General features: G+C 47.3%; 1 protein-coding gene across 8 annotated transcripts in view; it reads left to right on the top strand.

Moving 5' to 3' along the window:
- Nucleotides 1–775: 775 nt before the first annotated feature.
- The window catches only part of LOC144934742 (neuronal cell adhesion molecule-like), a 262783-nt gene continuing 252776 nt past the window's right edge, over nucleotides 776–10782 (top strand). For all 8 annotated transcript variants that reach the window (XM_078860837.1, XM_078860845.1, XM_078860840.1 and 5 more), the window contains exon 1: nucleotides 776–876. The gene's annotated coding sequence lies outside the window, so the exon portion shown is untranslated. The remainder of the gene's footprint in view (nucleotides 877–10782) is intronic.

Genomic DNA, 10782 nt, shown 5'->3' with positions numbered 1-10782 from the left:
GTGGTGCGGTAGTGTAGCGGTTAGCGCGCTGCGCTACGAACCTGGCCACCCGAGTTCCATTCCCGCTCACGGCCAATACCAGTGATGATTGTCTAAACCGGTCCTGAGCCCCCCCTACATCGACTGAGTACCTGGTGTGGTGCGTAAACATCGCCACTAGGGAGACAAAGGCGGCCGGGCGTGGTTGCTGGCCACCAACCCCCTCGTGTGCCGTTCCGGCCTTCATAGGTGCTCGCTAACAACACTTGCCCCAACAGTCTGGTAAGGCTATACGGGGAATATTTGTCTTTGTGTGTGGTGCATGTGCATGTAGCAGTAGCACAGGGGTTAGAGCGCAACACTATGAATCCGACGACCCGAGTTCAACACCAGTGACAATTATCCGAACCAGTCCTGAGCCTCACAGAGGTCGACTCAGCCTAAAATGAGTACCTGGTGCGGTGTATTAACATCGCCACCGTGGAGACAAAGGCGGTCAGGCGTGGTGCTGGTCATCCACCCCCCTAGTGTGCCGTGCCGACCTTAATAGGTGCTCGCGAACAGCACTTGCCCCAGCAGTCTGTTAAGGCTATACAAGGGGATCTTTGTCTTTTGTGTTTATGTGTTTGGTGTTGCGCACACACGGGCAAGGGCATCGCGTGGAGGCAGCCTGGAGTTGGGTGGGCGTGGATTCGTGCGAGCCGGGGGCAGGAAGACAGCCAATGCGTGCGCGCGCGCGTGGGTCGGCCGGGTGCTGAGTGGTCGTGAGACGCATCGCCAATGCGGTGTGGGGAGAGAAGAAGGGGCGCTGCACACACGGCTCTCGGAGCACAGGAGACGTGGCTGGAGCTGTCCTCTCCCCCGACGGTGCTGCCTTGGGCATTCACTCAATAGCAGGTGAGCGAGCGAGCGAGTGGGCGACGTGGATTTCTCCCGCACGTGTCCAACACGCACGTGTCCAACACGTACGCACGCACAGATACACCTGCGTGCGCACACACAAACACAGACAGGCGACAATGTCAATTTATGTTTTTCTCTTTTGAGACTCTGGTATTAATTTGACCTTTTTTTTCTTTCAAATAGGATGATCCCAATTGGGAAACTGCGGTAATTTTTTTTATTTTAAAACGTCGCGTATGCGTGTTGGTTATGCGTAAAAAGTATATTCGCCTTTATGCTGTGATGTGTTAAAGAAAGCCTCGTTCAGCCCTGCCTGCAAAGAGCGCATTTCTGTTAAATCGTGGCATTTTATTTGCACACATTATAAGCACATGCCACTTTAAAAAAGATGGATATACATCAAACGACAGCATGCACACCCACGATAGCACAAACGTCACAGGATATAGACAGATGGGTTTTACGCTGTCGTTTGAAATATCATTGTGCCTGTGTGTGTGTGTGTGCACGTTGTGATCGCAGTGCACTGTTAAACGCTCCTCCAAATATTTTTTTGCGACCGGCAGAATCGGGCTCGGGCACTGAGCCACCGATGTATGCTGGACACGCGGCGCACGCTCGTAAATTGAACCATGGCAGCACAGGACCCGCACACGAGTAGCGTGACTTGTTTTGTGTGATGATTGCTAAGTCAGCCCGTTGTGGGAGGACAGCGAGCATTGGCGTTAATAAGAGCATCGTTCACAGGCACAAACAATGCCACGTTTATGGTTGTCTGGGCGCAGATTGCGGCACGGGTGTGCGCAGTATGTTTGGACACACGCATGCATACACATGCGCACGCAGAGCAGTGGCGGATTGATTACTGCTACAATCTTAGTAACCCATGTTCAATCCTTGGCCATACATACCAGTTGCAATTGCCACCTGGCCTGGACCACCTCTAGGTCAACTCAGCCAGAAAAGCAGTGCCAGCTTCAGCGCTGCAGTATTAACACTGGGGAAATGCTCGGGCAAGCCAATGTTTGCATGGCCCCACACCTCACCATGTGCTGCTGGGTATGCCTGAATAGGCGCTCACTAACCGTGCATTCAACAAGCAGCAATTTCATCTCCAAGGGGCGAATGATGACGAAGCATTCATCTCTATTGAATGCCTTGGAGCCTGTGGAGGAAATTCCATGTTCTCCATGTCCCGAGAGAGGCCCATTTCACCATTGAATGACCACCAGTGACTTCCCACGAAGTGGTGGTAATTTGATGAATCACAAAATAAATGATGGGCCGAGTCAACCCAAGTCCATGATTTTTACCTCGCAAGTCAAAACATTCCAATTGCGAGCCCAGGTCGCTCTAAACACAACGCCGCCGGAGCAGATTATGCCCAGGTGGCTCTTGCTAATGAGGCACTTGAGTTATCATTTGTTAAAAGCAACAAACTTGAACTTGAAACTATAAATGGCACATTGTAGCATGCATGTATTGTTTTTATATATATGTACTGCGCTATGAACCCGGCGATACGGGTTCGATTCCCACGGGTGACGATTATCTCAATCGGTATTGGGCCTCTCCTAGGTCGACTCAGCCTCAAATGAGTACTTGGTGCGATGTGTAAACATCGCCACGAGGGAAACAAAGGCTGCTCGGCGTGGTGCTGGTCACCCAACCCTTCCTGTGCCATGCCGGCCTTCATAGATGCTCGCTAACAGCACTTGCTCCTGCAGCCTGTTAAGGCTACACGGGGTATCTTTATCTATATATGCGTGTGGGTGCGTCTGCATGAAGCATCGCCTTGGTGAATACATACTTGCGAGTTTTTATTTATGTATTTAACTGCTTGATCGGCATTAATGGGAGCCGGAGTGTAACCGTGCGTAAATCAGTGTCCGCGAATTCACACGTGAGCGCGCGCGCGCGCGATCACGCCTAACACCCCCGTTTCCCGCATTGCAGGCTGAGTTTTGCTGTAGGGAACGCACGCAACGGGCATCGCTGTGAGTGTAAATGACACTGGGGGCCGATGTGCCGGTTATAATGCATTACAGAGCGAATGTGTCTAAAATGGCCCAGGAGCTGGGATAAAATTATTGCAGATCTGCATCTGGAGAGGCCATGGGATGAGTTTCGGGTTTGCACGGACACGCGGATCAGAGTCGCAGAGGCAGAATTGCTTCTGGGTGGGGGTGGGAGGCAGTGGTGTGTGCATGTGGTTGTGGACCCCATGGGATTTTAGTGCAGTTCATCACAGGCCGTTAGCACACAATGAGGTGTCGCCAGCAACCCCACTGCACCCAGGCCACGAGAACAAAACGGCGAAATAAAGGGGAAGATAAAACTGGTGTCTTCTGGGACAAAGACGCGTTCGGTGACCTTTAGTGCCGCCCCTTAGTTTTGTTTGAGGTTCCTATTTTGTTCCTTTTTTTACCCATCGCTGCCGCTCCGCTGAACTAGGATCCTTCTCCCGCCGACGTTGGGATGCATTTCCACAACTCCTCCTCCTCCACCCCCTCCTCCCTGGTCGCCTCTGCCCGAGTCCTCTTTCGTTCTCTCGCTCTCCACTTTTGAGGTGCCGCTCGTCGTCGGGAGACAAGAGACGGCCAGCTTGCTCACACTTTGAGGATTCTTCACTCTCGCCACTTAACTACAACAAAGGGAGTCTTGGCCCCAGCCTCCCCCACCCGCCTCTGCGCACCATGTACAGTGCTTGCAGCAAGCTCATCTTTGCTGCTCAAGGACTCGGAGCAAACACGGATATTTGCTCAGAGTTGGGGGCATCGCTGCCACTGCCCTCTTGGCATCTGGAATGGCGCGGTGGGAGGTGTGGATTTGCGAGTAAAGATTGTTTCGCCTGAGTCCAAGGGTTATTGATTTGAAATGTGGCCCCAGCCAATGAGGTGTGTGTATGCACGTTGAAGTTCTTTCGCTCATTACGTAGCAAACCCTGATAATGTGGAATTTCCACCGCAGGCTCAGGGCTGTTATGTGCGCTGTTCCAATGTTCATGTTTGTATTAAGGCATTTGATTAATTCATTAGTTTGACGTTTACTTGTTCAGCTACGTGCATTACATTATAACTTTTAATCGTCTATCTTCAGGGATGTAACGATTATCTATTTGTAAGATCAGGAGGCTAATTGTTTTTAAGTTCGTTCAGTTCCCACGTCTTTTTGTGACATTTCAATTGAGTGGAATATTTTCTCGATATGGCTACATTAGCAGGCAAGGAAACCCCCAATTTAGTTTGTATTTTACAGAATTGTCATAACATTTAGGCGTAATTTTGTTCCTTTTATGTTTAAATAAATCAGTGCTCGTCTGGACTAGTATTTTAATGTCTCGTATCACAAGATATCTAATTCATGGCATTTATGCCACGAACAAAACTGTCTGCTCTTGCTGTTTGTTCTGCGTTTATGCAAAAGTCAGCGAAAATGATTGTGCATTTTGCCGAGTTTACGGTTTCTTTGTATAGGACAGATAAGGTTGTGGTTTAGTTACTCCTGTGCAAAAATACAACTTAGGAAGGTACGAACCAAAGATAAGCATCTCTTGGAGACAAATAGCCAGGCTGTGTGTTGGGCTGTTCATCATGAATTTAATTTTTGTTAATGCACAAAAGCATTTGAAATCACGACAAATGGCAGTGATAACTAAATGTCTTCACAGTGACACCACTATAGTTTGCTTGAAGCTTCCTTCTAATGCTTTTTTCTCATTAATGAAGCTTAACATTTAGCCGTGTGACATACATACTCGGTGGTGGGTACAGACATATTAGTTAAGTGCTCTTTGTGTTTCTGTAATTGAGTCTCCCGTTGGACTGGATTTTAAATCCAATTGCAGTCGCCCACTCGCAGTTGTTCAGGGCACACACGAAGTGAACTGGAATAGGTGGTCTGGGTGAGCGGGCTGGAGGGCACAGCGTCCTGCCTCTTTCACAACTATAAAGATAAACTAAATCAAAACTAATCTTTTTAAAATGTTACCAGGTATAGCTGTTTTTCAGTAGCGGCGTGACCACAAATGACAGCTCAACGAAGTGGCTCATCACGTGGACATTTATTGCAGCCAAAGACTCGAAACGCACGTTTCTAAATGCGGAGGGAAATACTGGGGGAATCCCGAGAAAAATCCACACGACCACTGGGCGAACATGCACACTCCAAATATACAACAGGCGTCAGGGTTGGGATCGAACCTGCGGTGTATCAGGCGAGGGAGATAACAACTCACCACCACGAGCTGGTTAACGTTAAACTTAATGTGGAGCTGGTTAACGGTAAGCTTAATATGGAGTTGGTTAACGGTAAACTTAATCTGGAGCTGGTTAACGTTAAACTTAATCTGGAGTTGGTTAACGGTACATTTACTGTGGAGCTGGTTAACGGTAAACTTAATCTGGAGTTGGTTAACGTTAAACTTAATGTGGAGCTGGTTAACGGTACACTGACTGTGATTTGTTCAGCCACCACAACCCCAGTGCCGATAGTGTCTGTCTCTGCGATTTATATTCTTTCGCCTGGAACCAGTCTCCTTGAGGATTTTATTGCTGTTTGTTTTGATAATGGTCGTAAATTGGGAAACGTTTTATTTTTACTTCGGTTTTTATTTTACCTACTCACGTGTGAAACCGAACCCTGATCATTGATAACCTTGCACTAAAACGACAGTTATTGGGGGCAATTGTAACAAAAGAAGGTTTGAAACTGTTAGACCATCGTAAGCAGGGCGGGGTGTGTGGAGGGCCGCGTGAGATGTCGCTCATTACCTAAAGACTAAGCTCGCTTTGGTGAGATTCTAGGTTTGAGTCCTGGGCTCCGACTGAGGAGATTAAATCAGGCGTTCTAGTGTAGCAAGCTTTTGGGATTGACGGACATAATGCCTTGTTGTTGAGCATAATGGGTAAACGCAAATATATGCAGAACTGATGAAAAATAAGAATAGGTTTTACCCTTTATTGCAATAAAGCATGTGTGGTTTATACAGACTTGATGCCTTGCAAAAGCTATCGATTTTGTGTTTGAGCATCTTAACGCCTGTTTTATTGCCAGAGATGGTAGCACCACTTTTGTTTTTCAGAATGTTTGATACTGGCAAATAGGTCCCATAGATCTATGCAGAATTGTCTTATGTCCCTCTAAATCTCATCACGCTGGGTGGGGGACCGCCTCTTTCCAAGACCGCTCCCCAGTGTGATGATATGCTTTGATGATTGTATAAAATTACTGGAATGGCCTCCTCTCTACCTCATGGCTTGCAGTAGCGCGAATCAATAAATGATTTGCTCATCAACACAATTTGGTTGGTGAATTCACATCAGCATGCCACCACAGCAGTCAATGTAATACACCATAATATACTGTGCACATAAGTGGACCAGTGGTTCACGTGCATTGAGCCAGAGCTACTGAGATCATGGCTTCCAAATCTAGGCTCCTACCATGGGCATACTCGGTTCTCAAGAGCAGTGAATTCATGCTCTTAGATGTGTTGCCAATGGCTGCACAAAACAAGTGTCGTATTAACATCGATATGTCACTTAAATCGGTGTATTCTGGCACTGTAACAAACCGTTTGGTTTCACTGATGTGCAATGGACACTCTTCGCAGGCTTTATAAAAGGTGTTGCCTAAAGAGGCCTTTGAAGTGACTTCATAAGTAAATCCGTGATGTCACCTTCCTGGCCTCTGATGCGAGATGGTGTGCTGATCGGCGCGTGAGCTCCAAAGGGACATTTCTCCGACTCGCGGCACGATACCGAGCGCACGAGCGGTACGCGATTGAAAAACAAAAAAAAACCCGTCACGTACAGCCCACGGTGCATATCGCACCCTCGTGCGAGTGAGTTCTTGACCCGCTTTGCCCTCGAGTCTTTTCTGACGCGTCCCTGAACTCGTAACGTGCGCCTGCGAGAGCCGCCTTCACGACTGTCGTTTTTTTTGTTGTTAAACCCCGAGAGTGAGGCGTGACCCCCGCCGTCTGCCCGTCCACCGTGCCTCGCTGCAGAGCCTCCTCGCGTATTGCGTCGCAGCCCCGCCGCTGATCGGCTTCTCTCCCCGCTAAGCGCTTGTACGACGGCACACGTTGAGCCTTGAGCTCGGCACGGCTTTGAAGCTGCCCGTGCAAATGGAAACCACTGGTGGTTTCGGGGGGTATAGACGTGCGTGTGTGTCTGTGTGTGTACCTGGTGCGGTGTGTAAACATCGCCACTGGGGAGACAAATGCGGTCGGGCGTGGTGCTGGCCATCCACCCCCTCGTTCGTGTACCGTTCCGGCCTTCATCGGTGCTCGCTAACAGCACTTGCCCCTACAGTCTGTTAAGGCTATACGGGGGATCTTTGTCTTGTCTGTGTGAAAGGCTGACCTGGACTTAAATGAGTACCTGGTGCAATGAACATCGGTGGGAGCGAGTGGCTTGTGTTTGGTTCGCACGTCGTCCTAACGTCCCAGTTTACTAGGTTTGAGTTCCAACCACGGGCAATGTCAGTTGGCAAATTGTATCTGATGTGACCTGTGCCTCCAAGTGGTCCACTCGGCCTTAAAATGAGTACCTGGTGCAGTATGCAATCTTCAGCTTAGAAGAGACAAAGGTGGCCTGGCACAATGTTGGCCATACCACCTACATATGTCCTGTTTCAGTACATCAGTAGGTGGTATGAAAGAAGAAGATAGATGCTGGCCCAATGCGCTAGCTCCAATGGTATATGACACTAAATAAGCAGGCTATATGTGTGTGTGTGCGTGCGTGCAAAGTGTGTTTTATTTGTATATTTCTTCTCATCCCCACAAGCTGCTGCAGGTGTGTGTTGCTTCGTTTCAGAACTACATGAAGCAGGCAGCGTGGAGTTGTTAAGGGGCCGACGAGAGGCTTTGAAGTGGCCGCTGTATTAGAGGACCACGATCGCATTCACAGGGAAGAGAAAGAGGGGAGAGAGAGAGAGAGAGGGAAGGAGGGAGATGGTGATTGGTGGAGGAGAGAGCGTGGGTGCGCGAAATGCAAGCTGAACGCTTCAAGCTGAACGCTAATGTGTTTGTGCTGGAATAATGAAGGCATTAAATTGTACGTGCCCCACAATTAACAAATCCTGCCAGGTGGCACTGTAGCAGACACAGACTTTATAATCTGGAAAAAGGGTCCGAGGATTCGGTAGTATTTTCCTGGAAGGATAAATGATGCTCGTTGAATGGAAATATTCAATGAAGGTTGGCCAGGTGGTACAGTGGGATAGAGCGTTGTTCGCAATCCGAAGGATGTGAGTTGAAATCCTGGTCATGGGTCGATTCAACCCATTGTTTCTGCTGGGGTCAATGAAATAAGTTGCACTCTGTAGGAAAATATTGGGGGCTGTTTGATAGAGAAACCGGATCCTAACATGCGAATGTGGAATTCTCACCACTACTCAGAATCATCAGCAGCAGTGTTGGTCCAATGCTCCACTCTCATTTAAGGAGGAAGACATTTTTTGACTTTGACATTATGTATAATCTGCCAGTAGGGATGTATGTCTCACCAAAAATACATGGTTATCTGTCCTTTTTTCAGAAATTCACGTCTCGCCCGAAGGTAATATGTCGTTACAACCTAAATCTCGGACACTATAATTGTTGATATAGGATGCAAGCCTGCACGTTGCTGAAACCTATACACAATGCCACCATAATATAATAATGATTTCAACTTGTAATGCACCGCACATCATTCACTCACTCTCCTGGAGTGAGAACGACTCAGATCCGCGAGAAACCACAGACACAGCCAGGTGATGAGCTGGCACCAACACTTGCCAAGCTCTCTGGTTCTCTATGTAATAAGATGTTTTCAACACTTGGTTGTGCACCCCCGATTAGCACGGTTGGCTATGTACTGGATCAAAGACGTTCAACATACAGTACATACGAGGAGTATTTATAGATACGGGAGGAAACCAGAGCACCCAGAAAAAAATGCACGCATGCGAGGGGGAAACACTCTATCCCATACAGACGGAACAGAGTCCACATTTGCTCTACCACTTTTTGGCAAGCCAGGCAGGCAACTCGACGCCAGATGAAAAGGGAGTTTCACAAAATGTACGTGATCCACCACCCCTCGCTGCCTCCACCGTGCTGGATTAGAGGCGTGCGTAGCCACGACCGCCCATCACATTCGTTCGTTTCCCACGAAGTAGCAACACTTGTCTTGCGATGTTTGTGCATAACAGCAGTCGTCATTAATCAACCTTGGCAAATTGCATATGAATCACAATTAGCACAACACATTGCAGAAACATCTTATGCCGATGTATAGTGTTATGAGATTGTGAGCTGTGAATATCAAAGATGTGCAGCACTCATTTTGGAGGTTGTTGTGCCACGCTGTACAAGGTGTGTGTGTTAATTCAGCAGTGTCGTCAATGTACATTTAGTTTATGGGACAATGCAGCCTTGTTTTAAGGTTGGGTCATATGCAGGACTATATATCAGTTTTTTTTTGGTAATCAGGAGTCCGGGGGCATTGTTTGGTGGTAATAATCGATTCCATGTTTGGTAATGGTGATGGTGGTGGTAGCTGAGAATATATTGATTTGTGGCCCTTTGTAAATCCACTGCTGGATGATGCCTCACTGTGTTGAGTAAGTCATGGAGGTTGTTTGACCACGATTCAGCACACGTTTATTGTGGGTTGAAGAATGGGTACGCCTAGGACTGATACCGAGAACACTTGCCACTGGTATTAGCCTTAGCCAGGAATCGAACTCGTGTCACTCAGCTCATAGCACAGTACCCAAACCCTGGAAGAGACTGAGCTTCCCGTATTTCACCGCACTGTGGGTGGTGTCACTATTTTTCCGGCTGAACTATGATATTAAGGTCTCGATTAATTGCCTTGAAGAAAAATTACGTGGCCTTATAACAATGGCGTGAAGATTTGACTAATGCGTCTTGATGTATTGAACAACATATATGGAATATCTATGCTATTTAAAATGCACAATAACCTAGAGCACTGTATTAAATAATATATTTATATGTGTAAATGTGTATTCAAATATGTTTTATTTTTAATAATTACTGAATGCCTTTATTAATTACTGAATGCCTTGGTTTGTGTAAAATAACTATCCCTACCTTAATACAATTGGCTTTGTCTCCCTTACAAAGAAAATATTTCAATGGTCTTTTATTTCGTTACATCTCTGGCATTGATTTCATAAAAAAAATATGCTAATGGTTTAATAGAAATAGAGAATGAATTTGTCTCGGAATTTAATATGTGGAGAGTGCTTATGACGGCAGTGTTGTAAGGGAAAACACACAAAGACAAAGATCCCCCTTATAGCCGTAACAGACTGTAGGGGCAAGTGCTGTTAGCGAGAACCTAATAAAGGCCGGCACGGCACAAGAGGATGTGGTTGGCCAACACCACGCCCGGCCGCCTTTGTCTCCCTAGCGGCGATGTTTACACATCGCACCGGGTCCAGGACCGGTTCAGATAATTGTCACTGGTGTTGGCCATGAGCGGGAATCGAACTCGGTTGGCCAGGTTCGTAGCGCAACGCGCTAACCGCCACACTACCACTTCCCCAAACACACATGCACACAAGCACATGCACACGCTACTTTAAAAGCCAATACGTTCCAGACGGCCGCAGAAGATGCACTTCTACAGCCATCTGGAATGCTCTTCCTTCCTATATTAGAAATCCATTGCAGCTATGTACTTTTAAATGTAGATTGAAAATTAAATAATTTTGAACTGCTTTTTGTGTTTAGTTTATTGTCCTTCCCCCACACCTCTGATTAGCGTGGTTGGCTATGTACGGTGCGAAATAAGTCCAATATACATACATACAAATGCTGTTAGCAAGCACTAATTAAGGTCAGTATGGCAATTGAGTATTTAGTGTGGCCAGCAC

This window comes from Lampetra fluviatilis, chromosome 11 (genome assembly GCF_964198595.1).
Source record: "Lampetra fluviatilis chromosome 11, kcLamFluv1.1, whole genome shotgun sequence".
Taxonomy (NCBI): Eukaryota; Metazoa; Chordata; class Hyperoartia; order Petromyzontiformes; family Petromyzontidae; genus Lampetra; species Lampetra fluviatilis.
The sequence above is the reverse complement of the archived record's forward strand: the minus strand, read 5'-3'. Positions and strand labels throughout refer to the sequence as shown.